The 17408-nt window shown below is 41.4% G+C and overlaps 1 protein-coding gene across 1 annotated transcript in view; it reads left to right on the plus strand.

Annotated features, from left to right (window-relative positions):
* galntl6 (polypeptide N-acetylgalactosaminyltransferase like 6) overlaps positions 1-17408 on the plus strand; it is a 784854-nt gene that overhangs the window by 602818 nt on the left and 164628 nt on the right. The window lies entirely within an intron of this gene.

Raw genomic sequence — 17408 nt, forward strand, 5'->3', positions numbered from 1 at the left:
GAGAGTCAGTGTGAAGATTCGGATTAAGGATGTTGTAAACCTTCATTGCAGACACGCTAACGGGAGGCACAACAAATAATGAGCAACGAAGCAATTCTGAAATGCCAAACTAGTTATTATGGATTACCACCAATCTAAAAGCAACTACAAACTGCATTTATTTTGCCCCTTAGAAAAGTTTTCAAGCATTTGTTGTGACGGTCAGTGAAAGCCACCAGAGAGACAAGATACTGGTAGTATAAAAGTCTTTATTTGGCCCACACAACCTGACAGCCTTTGGAGTCACTCTGGATAGAGGCTCCCTGACCCAATATTACATCACATTTTTATATGTTAAAGAACTAAGGGGACAACAGGACAATTTCTATAGCTACAATGCATTCATAATGCTTCCTTTGAGTTGCACAGAATTTTCAAACACCTCGATCTTTTGACCAACACACCTAAAACGAGTGTTAATCTCCACTGTCTCTGAGCTGCCTTCATGCATATGCAGATATCTCAGGTGAATTGGTGTTTCCTGATTTGCAACAAACCCCAGTGGCAGCTCCAGGAAGACATTGTTCTGAGCTGCATTTTAAATTCAATCTACAGTCCACATTCAGATCTGAAGACTGGTTGTTCTTGAAATTGATATTTACTATATTCCATATCCCCAGAATACACCCTAAAAACTTTCCTGAAGTCTTATCAAACAAAACCTGTCACCTAGCTACACAGAGATAAGTTCGGAAAGAAGTCCAAAGGTTTGATTAGAGAAGCTTTTTAAAGACTGTTGTGTTGCCCTTAAGGCATTTGTTTAGCTTTATTACATTTTCGCTTTAGCAATTCATCTGTAATTATCTTCTAGTTAAAATTAAGGTTGTTGAAAGTAAATTCATTGTCTGTGATGTATCACGGCATGCGATGACATCACACCCATTTTCGTCGCATCTTATGGGAAAATACCAGTTTGGAGAAACAGGAAGGGGGAGGGCTTGTGTGTGCAGGATCAGCACGAGAAAAGTTTCATTCAGTGCACTAAAAAACATCATTGAAGCAATGCCATAAGTTCATAAGACAATCGATATGTTGGAGTAAAATTGTTAACACTGATTCTGTTAAAAATCATAACGATTGATAAAGTTTATTTTTTATGCTACTGAAAGCATTGCTGGAAAGCTTGCATTGAAGTGTACTTAAAGCAGTTGATGGTGTAGGTAGATTATCACTTACGTTGTACTTTACTAAGTCTTTAATTTAATATAGTTTGTTGTAGTTTTACTTTTACAAGTATTTATGATGTAAATGTGATGCCAAGAAGGAAACAAATACTGTATATATTTTGTATTGTTTTATCAACAGTTTTCACCATACGTTAATGTGGAAGCGTGAACAGTAAACGGTTAATCTTACGGCGATCGTGCCTTCATTGACTACAGTTTAACTCAGTGTTTAGTTCAGAGTTTCTACACCTGTACGAGAACATTACAACTGTCTTAACAGGGGAGAGAGAGGTGATGTTACTCAGGGAGTGGAATCCAGACCTAAAGGCAAATAGTAGAATCAGAGTTCCATGAAACTAGAAATAGTGGAAGGCAAAATTCTTGGAGGGCTGGAGAAATTTGAAAGGATGGATGTGAGAAGATTTTCACTCAAGACCACTATTTGATAACTGAAATGTTGGGATGGCATAAGGTGGAAGATGAACTAACACTATTTGAGTTTGAGTCAACATAACATGGGGTTGGGGGAGGCCAAATTTGGAATATTGTGGGCAGTTCTCATCACTTACCCAAAAGAAAGTTATCAATAAGATTGAAAGAGTCTAGAGAAGATTCACAAGCATGTTGCCAGGGCTTAAGCATCTGAATCTTTAGCACTTTTTCCCTGGAGTGTAAGAGAATTAGGGAAGATTTGATAGAGATATACGAAGTTATGAGAAACATTGATGGAGTAAATGCAAGCAGGTTTTTTCCACTGAGGTTTGGTGAGACTAGGACTACAGGTCATAGGTTGAACATGAAAGGTGAAATATTTAGAGAGAACTCGACGGGGAACTTCTTCACTAAGAGTAGGGCTTCCAACCTGGGATCCACAGACACCTTGCTTAATGGCATAAAAAAGGTTGGGAACCCCTGACTTAGAGTGTGGAACGATCTGACAGTGGAAGTGTTGGGTGCTGGTTTAATTGCAACATTTAAGAGAAGTTTGAATGGAGCATGGGAGGGCTACAGTCCAGGTGCAACTTGATGTGACTAGGCAGAATAACACTTTGGCATAAACAAAAGGGCCTGTTTCTGTGTTGTAGTGCTCTATGAATCCATGTGACCGGTCCATTATTATGGATATAACAGGTTCAGTAGGATATTTGCCAAGTGCAGCCAAATGGGACTAGCTCAGGAAGACAATCTGAGCAGGGAAGAGTTGGGCCAAAGGACCTGTTTCTGTGCTGTAAATTTTTGACTCTACGACTAAGAAACAAAGATCTTTAGGAGTGTTTCAACACATGGAAGTCGGATTCTTGGGGGTAGAAATCAGCAGTTCCTCTTCCTGCCATTATAATTGAGTTGAAGTTCCTACTCTTCTTTGTGTATTGCCTGTCACAAGCCAATCGCTGCAGCACCGAACCTTGGTGGATCAAAACTTCTCTTCTAAGTTTGCCAGAATCAGCGGTAGAATCGCTTGGCAACTACTGCCCTACCACAGATGCATGGACCTCTGGTTTATAGATTCCCTACTCCAAAAAAATGAACAGAGGCATGACAGAAGGAGGCTTCTGGGTTACGCTTAGATCCTTAGTGAAAGGGAAATGCTCCTTATACTGACACCTATCACTCAGTGGTTTTTTTTTGTTGACTTTGAGTTGAAGGACCAAACAGCATGTCATGTGATACTGATGCTAAACGATGACAGAGGAGGATGATCAGCCGAGACCCTGTTGAATGATGGATCAGGAGCTGATTGACCTACTCCTGCTCCCAATTTTGATAGACCTAGGTCCGCAAGTAATATCTCATCCCACAATTAAAAACAGCCCACAGATCACCCGGATATTTTCACTCTGCACTTCATAGAGTCATGGAGTCATACAGAATGAAAACAAGTCCTTCAGCCCAATTCATTCGTGCTAACTGCGTTTCCCAGCGACCAAGTCCCATCTGCTTGCATGTAAATATATAAAGTATTTTTTTAAAGATTAGCTTTACTTTTCACATGTACGCATGCAAAATCAGGTTTATTATAACTGGCATGTATCATGAAATGTTTTAACTTAGCAGCAGCAGTTAAATACTAATATAGTCAATACTAATATAGAAGAAGAAAAAATATTGATAATAATAAATAAATAAATTATAGTATACATATATTGAATAGATTAAAAATTATGCAAAAAACAGAAATAATATATTTAAAAAGTGAGGTAGTGTTCATGGGTTCAATGTCCATTCAGGAATCAGATGGCAGAGGGGAAGAAGCTGTTCCTGAATCGCTGAGTGTGTGCCTTCAGGCTTCTGTACCTCCTACCTGATGGTAATAGTGAGAAAAGGGCATGCCCTGGGAGCTAGGGGTCCTTAATAATGGACACTGCCTTTCTGAGACACTGTTCCCTGAAGATGTCCTGGGTACTTTGTAGGCTAGTACCCAAGATGAAGCCGACTAAATTTACAACCCTCTGCAGCTTCTTTCAATCCTCTGCAGTAAAACTCCACCCCCCCCCCCCATACCAGACTGTGATGCAGCCTGACAGAATGTTCTCCACGGATATCTATAGAAGTTTTTGAGTGTATTTGTTGACATACAAAATCTCTTCAATTACCTAATGAAGTATAGTCACTGTCTTTCCTTCTTTGTAACTACATTGATATGTTGGGACCAGGTTAGGACCTCAGAGATCTTGACACCCAGGAACTTGAAACTGGTCACTCTCTCCATTTCTGATTCCTCTATGAGGATTGGTATGTGTTCCTTCATCTTACCCTTCCTGAAGTCCACAATTAGTTCCTTCGTCTTACTGACATTGAGTAATAGGTTGTTACTGCGACACCACTCCACTAGTTGGCATATCTCGCTTCTGTACGCCTTCTTATCTCCATCTGAGATTCTACCAACAATGGTTGTATCATCTGCAAATTTATAGATGGTATTTGAGCTGTGCATTGAAACTTTGAGTCGTACAGTGAAATGCATCATTTGTGTCAATCACCAACACTGTCCAAGGATGTGCTGGGGGCAGCCCGAGAGTGTCAGCCTGTTTCCAGCACCAACGCAACATGCCCACAACTTACTAACTCTAACCCTAACTGGTACATCTTTGGAATGTGGGAAGAAACTGCAGCACCCGGAGGAATCCCACTTAGTCATTGGGGAAATGCACAAACTCATTACAGACATCAGCAGGAATTGAATCGATCACTGAAGGCTGGTGCTGTGAAGGGTTGTGCTCTGCCCAACAGATTTACAGGTGAAGTGTCGCCTCACCTGGAAGGCCTGTTTTGGGACCTGAATCGTGGTGAGAGAGGAGGTAAATGGGCAAGTATTAAACTTGTACTTACTGACTGCCAGGCACACCACTAGCCCTTAGGGTAGCAATGAAGATCTGTCCTTGGCCATTTTCACTATTGTACTCCCGGTGTGTTTCAGGGTCCTCATGCCAAGTTGTCTTCGGTTTCCCGCATTTCCTCTGGCCTTCAGCAGTCCAACGAAGTGCCAAATTGATGGTGGAGTTGGCCTCTCTTCTCATCACATGTCCAATCCATCTGCAACATTTCCTCATGAGGATTGTCGCCGTGTCCTTTTGGCGACACTGAAGGAGTAGGACATGGCTGGAGACCTTTCTCAGCCAGAAAATACGGAGGATCTTCTGGAAGCTGATGGTGTGGAACGGTGACAGCTTGGCAAGGTGGCTCCCTGTCATGCGCCAGCATTCTGACCCGTACCAGGCACAATATTCTGAACTTATATAAGTTCAATATGACTTCATAGTACTTGTTCTTAATGACTCTGTGAAGGCACTTATTGAATGACAAAGCAGCCCAGATGAACCATGTGGCCAACTCTTATTCATACTGTTCTAATGGCTGGTAGAAATTTCGAGCTGAGTACTTCTGCTCCTGAGTTAATACCAGACAAAGCCCTTTATCATAAGTTGTCACTCTGTTGACAAGGATGTAAAACCCCCTGTTTCTCTATGACTATTTATTTGTCATTCTGCACGCTGATTCCCATTCTGACAGATGTCTGGGTGTTGCACTGGCGTGTATCATGCATGTGATTTATTACCCTATTTAATCAACTGCAAGAATGATACGATGATAGATTTTGCTTTTAAATTAACAATTAGGCACACTTTTACTGTGTCCCTGACAAGGTGCTGACTTTCACATCTGACTACCTTTGCTCATTGTTTTCTTAGGAATTTACTTAAAATGCAGCTATTGAAACAGACAGAATGACCTGGAACATCAATGCATACAGTGAAGTGTTGCTTTCTCTGTGATGCAGAATTGTGCAAAAGTCTGAGACACATATATTTAGCTAAGGTGCCAAAGACTTTTGCACAGTGCTGTAATAATTTCAAGTATTGCACTTTTTTTGCAAAATGCAAAAAAAAATAAATTTAATGATGTACGTAAGTGATGATAAACTTGATTCTTATATGGGTCTCTATTTATTGTTTATTTATTTATTATTATTATTTCTTCTTTTTGTATTTGCACAGTTTGTAGTCTTCTGCACTCTGGTTGAATGCCCTAATTGGGTGGTCTTTCACAGATTCTGTTATGTTATTATTCTACAGACTTATTGAGTATGTCCACATGAAAATGAATCTCAGGGTTGTATATGGTGACGTATATGTACTTTGATAATAAATTGAACTTTGAACAATTGTGGACTGAGAGTGGGAAGGGGGCAGGGAGAGGGAATCATGGATGGGCAAAGAGGAAGGGAGAGGGGAGGGAGCGGGAAGCATCAGAGAGACATTGTGTAATGATCAATAAACCAATTGTTTGGAATCATACCTTGTCTGGTGTCTCAGAGCTGGGTATGTCTGCAACCGTACCACCCCCCTCCCAACCCCTACCACTCCTTCTCTGACACCTGTCCCACGCCCCTCCCTCGACACTCCACCTTCACCATTCCTGTCGTCTTTTGCTCCCGCCAGATTACAAGCTCACTCTGTGCTCCACGTTGACAAATACAGTACTGTGCAAGTGTCTTAGGCACCCTTGCTACTTATATGTGCCTAAGACTTTTGCACAGTACGGTATATTGAAATGAAGCTAAGTTATATTAAACCTCTATGAAACTTTGATCAGCCAATGCTTGCTGTGTGCAGTTGCAGCTGCACTGTTGCTAAACAGCATAAATAAAATTTATAATAGGAAAGGCAAAAATGAGAAATTATAATAATTCATAAAGACAAAAAAGGGATGAGACGTTTTCTGCCAAGAGGATGCTGGGAGTTTACTTACTGTCACAAGCAGGCTTTTATAAGGTAGATGTTGAAAAGATGGGTCCAGAGGAGGGCAAAACAAAAACAGGGAGACGTAAGATGGTCCCTGATAAATCCGGCATGGTCATCGGGGGACTTTATTGAGAGCATGATTGCAATGAAGACCACTTGTAATGTAGTAACACCAAGAAGCCTGCGCATTATTGCTATTGCAGTGTGATGAAGCAACAACAACATGCTGCTGCACTCTCAGACTAAGTGTAGGAAGATTTTATTGTCTATTCATGTCATTTGAGTGGAACTTCGAAAAGAGTACTAAACAAAATTGCAATCAAGTCTTGCACAGGATAGTGAAATAGTAAGGTGAAATTTAGCAGTAACAAATCTCCCTAGAGGTTGTAAGAATGAAAGGTGGTCTCCTTAAAAAATGCAATGTTCTTGCAGGACTTCACAGAGCCCTTTAGCCAGAGAGTGGTGAATCTGTGGAATTCATTGCCATGGGTGTCTGTGGAGGTCAAGTCATTTTGGGTATATTTAAGGCAGAGGTTGATAGATTCTTGATTAGTCAGGGCGTGAAGGGATATGGAGAGAAGGCAGGAGATTGGGGCTGAGAGAGAAATGGATCAGAGCAGAGCAGACTTGATGGGCCGAATGGCCTCATTCTGCTCCCATATCTTACAGTCTTTGCTCTGTGGAGTAAATTGAGGGATGGTGCTTACTCTGATGGGGGAATCTAGAAACAAGGGTCACTGTATCAAAATAAGAGGTTAGATATTCAGAACTGAGAGGAGCAGAAGTTTCTTAATGCTGAGTAAAGTGTCTACGTCTAGTGAATGATTTTTAAAACACAAATCCGCTTGTGGGCAAACGTTCAGAGAGCATGGCGCAGCACATATAAAATAACATTGGAAAATGACAGCAGTGTCAGCATGGAGAAATGACTTTTTAGCAGCAATTATTACAGAGATCTGACTCCCAGTTTACTAATGTTCTCTGGTAGGTTCCATTAATCACCCACTAATGGCCGCTTAAACCCACCTCATTGTTTAATTGCCTCCTTATGAAAGTAAACTACAGTGAATTTATTGCAAATCGACCTATGGTTATGGCTTCAGCAATACGGCTTCTGAAAACAATTTAATAACATTTTACAGTAGTATGCTTTTAAAGCTTCTTACAAGTAGGATGGTACAAAATTATATGTATGCGAAGAGTAGAGATTGCATGAGAACTACTTGGCAAAATGGCACAGATACAGGTTATGAGCCCTCAAAAGCTATGCCAGCAAAGTTCAAAGTAAATTTATTACCAAAGTACATACATATATGTTACCATTTACAACCCTGAGATTCATGTTCTTGCAGGCATTCACAGTAAATACAAAGAAGCACCATAGAATCAACAAACAACCACACAAAACAGGACGGACAAACAACCAATGTTGAAAAGGCAAGGAGCTGTGCAAATACAAAAAGAAAAAGAGATGACGAGCCCTTGCAAGCGAGCCCGTAGGTTGTGGGATCAGTTCAGTGATGGGGTGAGTGAAGATGAAGGAAGTTAACCCCTCTAGCTCAGGATCCTGAGGGATTAGGGGTAATTATTCCTGAACCTAGTGGTGTGTGTCTCGAGGCCCCTGTTCCTCCTTCCTGATGGCAGCAGCAAGAAGAAAGTGTGGCTTGGATTGGTGGGGGACCTTAATGCTGCTTACCTCCCCCTGCTGCTCCTCCTCCATCCCTTCCTCCAACGGTCCACTCTCCTCTCCTAACAGATTCCTTCCTCTCCAGCCCTTTTTCTTTCCTACCCACCTGGGTGCACTGATGGCCTTCAAGTTCGGGGATCCCAACCTTTTTAATGCCATGGACGCCTACCATTAGCCGAGGGGTCCATGGACCCCAGATTGAGAACCTGTGTTCCAGCCGGTCCTCCTCCCCCGCACCACCCCATCTATCTATTCTGGCATCGTCAGTCTTCTTTTCCATCCTGAAGAAGGGTCTTGGCCCAATTATCATCTGTTCGTTCATTTCCATAGATGTTGTCTGACCTACAGAGTTCCTCCACCATTTTGTGTGTTGCTTTGGATTTCCAGCATCTCGTGTTTATTATTTTTTCAGGAGGCTGGCTTCACCCACTTTCCCATTCCTCCTTGGACTTAACCTTTCCACTGTCCCCTGCTTCAGTTTAGTCATGCAAATATTGGTTATTGATATTGGTTTAGTACTGTTACATGTACTGAGAAAGAGTGAAAAGCTTGTCTTGTATACTGTTTGTACAGATCAAATCATTGCACAGTGCATTGAGGTAGAACAAGGTAAAACAATCGCAATGCAGAATAAAGTGTAACAGCGACAGAGAAAGTGCAGTGCAGGTAAAGAATAAGGTAAAAGTTTCTGCCTCATCTCTTGAATAGAGATGAGTTCTATTAGTAAAAGATGAATAGTTCTTCTATTCTGAGGCTATACAAGACTCATTCTAGAGTCTAAACTCTTGCTATTGAAAACATCCTCTCCATATCCTATATAGACCACTCGTTACAGACCTTTCAATATCCAGTAGGTTTCAATGAGATCAACCCCTCATTCTTCAAAATTCCAATGAGTATGGGACCAGAATCAACAAAGGCTCCTTATACTTTAGAATACCACACTTCAGCACATCTAATCTGTGCTGAACCATCTGCCTCATCCCATTGACCTGAACCACAGCCCTCCACATCCCTCCACTCTTGCATCACCCTCTGGGTGAAGTCCCCCAATGTGACTATACTTCATTAGGAGTCTGAAGAGATTTGGTATGTGGAGAGCATTCTAACAGGCTGCATCGCTGTCTGGTATGGGGGGGGGTGGGGGAGAGACTACTGCGCAGGTCCAAAAGAAGCTGCAGAGAGTTGTAAATTTAGTCGGCTCCACCATGGGTACTATGCCTAGAAAGTACCCAGGACATCTTCAAGGAGGAGTGTCTCAGAAAGGCAGCGTCCATTATTAAAGACCTCCAGCACCCACGGCATGCCCTTTTCTCACTGTTATCATCAGGTAGGAGGTACAGAAGCCTGAAGGCACACAGTCAGCGATTCAGGAGCAGCTTCTTCCCCTCTGCCATCCAATTCCTGAATGGACATTGAACCCATGAACACTACCTCACTTTTTTAATATATTATTTCTGTTTTTGCAGCATTTTTAATCTATTCAATATACATATACTGTAATTGATTTACTTATTTATTTATTGTTAGTTTTTTCTTCTTCTAAAATAGGTATTGCATTGAACTGCTGCTGCTAAGTTAACAAATTTCACGACACGTGCCGGTGATAATAAACCTGATTCTGATTCTGATTCTGATTCTGTTCCCCTCAAACATTTCACTTTTTACCTCTAGCCCATGACCTCTAGTTGTAATCTCAGTGGAAAAGCCTGCTTGCATTTATCCTATCTATGCCCCTCATAATTTTGTTAACCTCTATTAAATCTCCCCTCATTCTCCTATGCTCCTAATCTATTCAGTCTTTCCCTATAGCGCAGGCCCTCAAGTCCTGGTAGCATTCATAAAATTTTCTCTGATCTCTTTCAATCTTACTTACATCTTTCCTGTAGCTAGGTGACCAAAACTGCACACAATACTCCAAATTAGGCCTCACCAACATTTTATACAGCTTCAACATCCCAACTCCTGTACTCAGTACTTTGATTTATGAAGGCCAATGTGCTGAAAGGTCTCTTTAGGACCCTATCTACATATGACACCCCTTTCAAGGAATTATTTAACTGTATTCCCAGATCCCTCTGTTGTACTGCACTCCTCAGTGTCCTACCGCTCACTGTGTAAGACATACCCTGATTTGTTATTTCAATGTGCATCATCTCTCCCTTCTCTGCATTTAATTCCATCTGTGACTTTGCAGTCTATTTTCCTACCTGGTCTAGATCCTGCTGCAAGCTTTGATAGTCTTCTTCACTATACCCCAATCTTGGTAGCGTCCGCAAATTTCCAAATCCAGTCTACTAAGTTATCATCCAGATCATTGATATAAATGACAAACAACAATGGACTAGCACTGATCCCTATAGCGCACAGGCCTCCAATCAGAGAGGCAACCATCTACACCACCCTCTGGCTTCTTCTGTGAACCAATGTCTAATCCAGTTTACTACCTCATCTTGAATGCTAAGTGACTGCACTTTCTTGACCAACCTACCTAGTGGGATCTTCTCAAAGGCCTGGCTGAAGTCCACATAGTCAACATCCATTGCCTTGCCTTCATCAACTTTCCTGGAAACTTCCTCAAAAAACTCTATAAAATTCATTAGACTTGACCTACCACACACAAAGCTATGTTGACTATCCCTAATCAGTCCCTAACCATCCAAATATGGACATATCCAGTCTCTTAGACCCACTACTGATGTCAGGCTCTCTGGCCTATAATTTCCCATTTAATTTTAGAGCCTTTCTTAAACAACAGAACAACATTAGCTATTCTCCAATCCAATGGCATCTCACCCGTTGCTGAGGGCATTTTAAAGATCTCTGCTGGGTCCCCTGCTATGATTATAAATCTCTACAATTCAATGTTAACTTCTGTTTGTGCCTTAAGACAGTTTGTTGCTCTAAAAATGAATATATAAATGGAGACTTTTGTTGCTGTTTCAAATTACCAGGGTCTGCAATAATGCAAGACAAGACCAGTTGTAATTAACTGATGATACAGAGTCCCCAGCAGTGAATCAGATTTGTTAGACCAATATACTGCTTATCCACTAATGACACTGTCATTGAACTGCAGGATCACAGAGAGTGTTATGATTGTTACATTCTCCTGTGAATGGGGAGACACAAAGGTTCTCTGGGTGCTAGAAATCTTGAGCAACACCCACCAAGTGCTGGAGAAACTCAGATCTATGGAGGTGATTAAACAATTGACATTTCAGGCCGAGACATCAGGATTCTTCAGTATTGATAAAGGGTCATGGCCTGAAACAGCCCCTGTTCATGCTGCTTGATCTACTGAGTTCCTCCAGCATCTTGTGTGTGTTGCTCTCAATGGTGTGGAGGTGGGGGTAGGGGAGGGTCTCCTTTCCTTGCATTTTTACAGAGGGAGCGTTTCAAAAACACTCTGCTTTTGAGATAACCCAGGGTTTTGAAGGAACTAACAATCTTCTTTTACATCACACCAACTTAAATCAAACCAGGCCTATCTTTTATTCATTCACAGCAGTGTGGATATTGCCGACATGGCCAGAATTTATGGTCTGTCCCTAAATATCCTTGGGAAGATGGTGATGACTACTTCCCTTCTAGTGAAGGCACTCATGCAATGTTGTCAGACAGGAAGTTCCAACAGCTAAACCAAGTCAAAGAACTGCAAAATACTAACCAGTAAGAATGATCTGTAACTATGGAGAAACCTGTAGATGCTGGAGTTCTCAATAAGCTTGGTCAATGGTAGAAGTCATGGATTTGGGAAGTGCCTTTAACACTGCCCAGAAGAAGACAATGGCAAACCACTTCTGCAGAAAAATTTGCCAAGAACAATCATGGTCAAAGACCCATGTCATATGACCGGGCACATAATGATGCTGATGACACCAATGGAATTGCTGTAATGCTTTGGGTTAACCCTGTAATCCTGGTACGTCGATGGTGGAGAAAGCAACTGTTAAAGATGACAAATTGAGTATTGTCAAAATGGGCAACTTAAACCTGAATGGCATTAAGCTTCTTGAATATTGTGTGAGCTATGCTTGTCCGGGAAAGTGCTAAGTATGCCAACACACACCTGAAATGCCTAGTGGACCTTGACGGATCTTGTCCAGTGGAATGCCTTTGCTGGGACAAGAGGTGAGTTATTCTGGAGGCACGCGAGACTGCAGATTCTGAAAAATGGATCAGCAAGCAATCTCATGATCAAATCCCTCCATTCCATGTATAACCATGTATCTATCTAAGAGTCTTCTAAACGCCTTTATTGTATCTGCCCCCACCACCACTACCCTGTCTTTGCTTTCCAGGCACCCACCATGCTATGTATTAATAGAAACTTGGCCCACACATCTCTTCTGAAGCTTTCCCTTCTCATCTTAACATCAAGTGTTAGATATTTCAACTCTGGGAAAAAGATACTGGTGGTCTTCTCTATCTACTCTTCTCGTAATTTGATAAACTTCGTCGAGGACTTCCCTCAGCCTCCACCGCTCCAGAGAACACAACCAAAGTTTGTTCAAACTCCCCTCATAACGCTTGCCCTCTAATCAAGACAGTACTCTGGTTCACCATTAACCAAGCGGTCCGTGGACCCGGGTTGAAATCCCCTGATCTAATAGGTGACCAAAACTGAATGCAACACACCAGATGCAGCCTAACAAGGATTTTATAATGTGTGTCTAGAAGCACACTTCAGGGACATCACTATATCTCATTATGAGTTTGAGAAGAATGGGTATGTCGCCAAAGATACTTGCATATTTCTACAGATGTACCATGGAGAACATTCTAACTAATTTTATTACTGTCTGGTATGGGGGATGGGGGGGGCGGGTGCACAGCACAGGATCAGAAAAAGCTGCAGAAAGTTGTAAACTCAGCTAGCTCCATCATGGGCACTTGCCTCCCCAGTGTCTAGGACATTTTAAAAAGGCAGTATCCATCATTAGGGACCCACATCACATAGGACATGTCCTCTACTGATTGCTACCATCAAGGAAGAGGTACAGGAGCCTGAAGACACACACTCAACGTTTCAGGAAAAGCTCCCTCTCCGCCATCAGGTTTCAGAATGGGCCATAAACCCATGAACACTTCCTCAGTATTTTCTCTTTTTGTTTGCAGTACTTACTTAATTTAATTTTTAAATATACTTCTTACTGTAATTTATATATTTTATTACTATATACTGCAATTTACTGCTGCCGCAAAACAACAACATTTACAACATATTTCAAGTCAAATACATTGTCACTTAACTATATACATGTGTACCATCAAACGAGACAACGTTTCTCCAGATCAGGGTGTAAAGCACATTAGTACACCTAACACAATAACCTGGGAAAGTAAGAATTAAATAGATAAACAAAGAAGAGTGCATAAGTTAACTATTGTAGGGGACAGAACAAATTAACCAGCGACACTTTGAATACAATGTGGCAGGGAGTTCAGAACCTATTGGCCTGAGGGAAGAAGCTGTTTCTCAGCCTGAACATCCTAACCTTCCTTGTCAATGATGTTAAACGTGATTCTGATTCTGAGTAGTATTTCAGAATAGCTTTTTGTGGTAAATGGAAACAATCTTTGACTGTTATTTGACAAATATCCCCTTTTTGACTCAATGATGGATGGTAGCTCATTACTAAAGCAGCTGAAGATAGACGTAGGACTGAGATTTTTGGTCTCCGATAATTGTAATAATATGGTGGCTTAACATTTAAATTGTTAACCTAGTATGCTGATTCCTAAACTGATAAAGAACCAGGGAGTTTAAATCCATCCTATGATTTGTATAGATAAGGTTAATGCAAGTATGCTTTTTCCACTGCGATTGGGTGAGAGTGGAAATAGAAGTCATAGGTTAAGGTTGAAAGATGAAATATTTATGGGGACCTAGAGGAAGAAGCTTTTTCATTCAGAGGGTGGTGGGAGTGTGGAACAAACCTCAAGCGGAAATGATGGATATGGGTTCAATTTCAACATTTCATAGAAATTTGGATAAATACATGGAAGGAATGGGTATTGAGGGCTGTGGTCCAGCTGTGAGTTGATGGGACTAGGCAGAATAACAGTTTGGCATGGACTAGATGGGCTGAAGACCCTATTTCTGTGCTGTAGTGCTCTGTGACTCTCTTAATGCAAATCAAAATAGCTCCATTTGGAGTTAAATCGATCTGCAATAGTATTCTCGTACTAATATCCATGCTTGTTGTAAAAAGCCCTCCTGATTCATCAGTGTCAGGCAGAGAAGGAAATCTTGTCATCCATACATGAATGAATTTAGCCTAGCGATGACTTTAAATTCACATCTATGTTTGAATGTTTACTAACCTCTGAAATAGTACAGGAAACCTCTCAACGGGAAATTAGCAGTAGAAATAGTAGTAGTATTAGTGCGATCACGAGTCAAGCATGATGTTCTCCTAAGGGGTTGCCTATTGGTGGGTCCTCACGTGGCTGAGAAAGCCAATCCGATTCCGATATTCTGGTGTAGTGTGGCCAAGAGTAAGTGTTGGCTATGGTTAGTCTTTGGCTCATTGGTTGTTCAAGCTCTCCTTTCACATCTGCCCTTTGTGCTCCACGGCACAGCAGAGGTCATCCTAGTCTAGCACACTCCCTCTACAACAGATTTCCTCCAGGTGTACCTACAGAGTGCAATGTCTTCCCTGTTTTTAAATGCTCATAATATTGGATTTCTTCAGGCTGATTTTGATGATATTTTTGAAATGTTTCCTTTGCCCTCCACGGGCTCACTGACCTTCCTGCCACTGGGAGTAAAGGATTGGTTTGGAGAGATGTAGGTTATGCATCCAGATGACATGATCTACCAAGACGAGATATTATAGATAGATGATAAATGCGGCCTTTAATAATGATACCCTGGTCGTTGTAATTGAACAAATTTTGCCGCAGCTTCTTCCTTTGTGATAGAAATGATTCCAACTCAAATACAGTTTTTTCCTCCCCATTGACTTCAATTATCACAAGGCTTCTTGCTGCCACATTTGGTTGTATCTTTAACGTAAGGGGATATTCTCATCCCACCACTAGAGTTCAAAGGGTCAAAATTCATATTAAGTTGTTCTAAAAATGTGATTCCTTCCAAAGTTAACTCACCCGAATTTCTGAGCCAGAACCCGCAAGCTCAGGCCATGGGCAATGAAAGTCTGGTTTCAGTCTGTATTGGACCAAGGCCATAGTGAATGTAGGCTGGGTGTGAAGGTCATTGTGAGTTATGACTGCTTGTTGGCACTGCCAGTGACAGATTCCATCACTTTGATGGTGATTGAAGGTAAAGCTGATTAGGTAATTATTAGCCAGATTGGATTTGGCCTGCCTTTTGCAGAAAGGACATGACTAGCCAATTTTCCATTTTGTCAGGTTATAAGTGAACTGAAACAACTTGGCTGGAGGCCACAAATTTTTAGGACAATAGCCAAGAATAGCTGGTCCCACTGTCTTTGGTATTGGTATTGGATTTGGTTTAATATTGTCACACGGGATGGAACAGTAATGTAGTGATTAGCAAAGGCTCTACAATACCAGTTCAATTCCCACTGCTGCCTGTAAGCAGTTTATACGTTCTCCCCCTGAGCGAGTGGGTTTCCTCAGGGTACACCACTTTCCTCCCACAGTCCAAAGATGTACCAGTTGGTAGGTTAATTAGCCATTGTAAATTGTCCCATGATTAGGCTAGGATTAAATCAGGGTTCTTATGGTTGTTGGGTGGCATAGCTCGAGGGGCCGAATGGAATATTCTGCCCTGTATCTCAATAAATAAATAAATTCAATGGATAAACTTAGTTTTGAAGGCTAATTTTACAGGTAATTTCAAAACACGAGTATTTTGAGGTAGTACAATAGAAAAACAATAACAGAATGTAGAATATAATGTTACTGTTCCAGAGGAAAGATAGTGCAGACAATAGGGTGCAAAGCTAATTGCAAAGTAGATTATGAAGACTTCAGCTTTAACATATTTGAGGTCCATTCAAGAGTCTTATAACAATGGGATATAAGGTCCTCTTTTATTTTGTTTAGAGATACAGCGTGGAATAGACCCTTCCAGTCCTTCGAGTCATGCCATCACCAGCCCCTAATTTTTAACCTTACCTAATCACGGTTCAATTTACAATGACCAATTAACCTGCTAACTGGGATTTATTTGTAATGTGGGAGTAAACAAGAGCACCCAGAGGAAACATATACATTCCACAGGGAGAACATAAAACTCCTTACAGAAGATGCCAGGATTGAACTTCAAGCTCTGATGCCCCGAGCTATAATAGCATTGTGCTAGCCGCTACACCACCATGGCTCTTCATGAGCCTGGTAGTGCATGTTTTCAAGATTTTGTATCTTCAGCCCGATGGACAGAAGACAGAACGTCTAGGGCAAGAGGAGATTTCAATTATGTTGGTTGATTTTCCAAGACAACAAGAAGGGTTGACAGTCTATAGTGTTTTTGTGCTGGACTAAGCTGTGTCCGTAAGTCCCTGCAATTTCTTGTGATCTTGGACAGAGCAGATATAATACCCAGTCATCATGTATCGGTATTTATAAAAATTGGTGATGGTCAAAGAGGACGTATTGAATTTCCCTTAGCCTTCCAAAATGGAGGGATTTCTTAGACATGGTGTCTATGTGGTTGGACCAAGGCAAACTATTGGTGATTTAACATTGAGGAATTTGAAGCTCACAATCATCTCCACCACAGCTCCATTAATATGTTGGCCTTGCTTCCGGAAGTCAATGACCAACTCTTTTGTTTTGCTGACATTGAGAGAAAGGATTTTGTCATGATACTCTGCCACCAGGCTTTCTGTCTCCTTTCAGTATCTGCCTTGATATTATTTGACGTCTGGTCACTATAGCAATGTCATTAACAAACTTGTGGATGTTGTTAGAGCAGAATCTGGCTACACATTTGTTAGTGAATAGGAGTGAAATAGAGGCCAGTGTTGAGGATGATCATGGAAGGGATTTTTGGAGATGATATACACTGTACCCATAAGAATATCAGGAAATAAGAGGAAGAGTAGGCCACTCGGCCCATCAAACCTGGTCCACCATTCTATCTGCTGACCTTCTCCAGGCCTCATCTCTGCTTCTACACCAATTCCCATCCCACTTCCCTGATGTTTTATAAATTTATCTGCTTGCTCTTTAGATGTCCCCAGTAATCTAGTCTCTTCAGTCCTCTCGTGTAAAGAATTCAAGAGACTTGTTGCCCTGTGAGAGAAATTCTTGCAGGCACCAGTTATAAATGGCCAC

The sequence above is a fragment of the Hypanus sabinus genome, chromosome 7 (assembly GCF_030144855.1).
Source record: "Hypanus sabinus isolate sHypSab1 chromosome 7, sHypSab1.hap1, whole genome shotgun sequence".
Classification (NCBI taxonomy): Eukaryota; Metazoa; Chordata; class Chondrichthyes; order Myliobatiformes; family Dasyatidae; genus Hypanus; species Hypanus sabinus.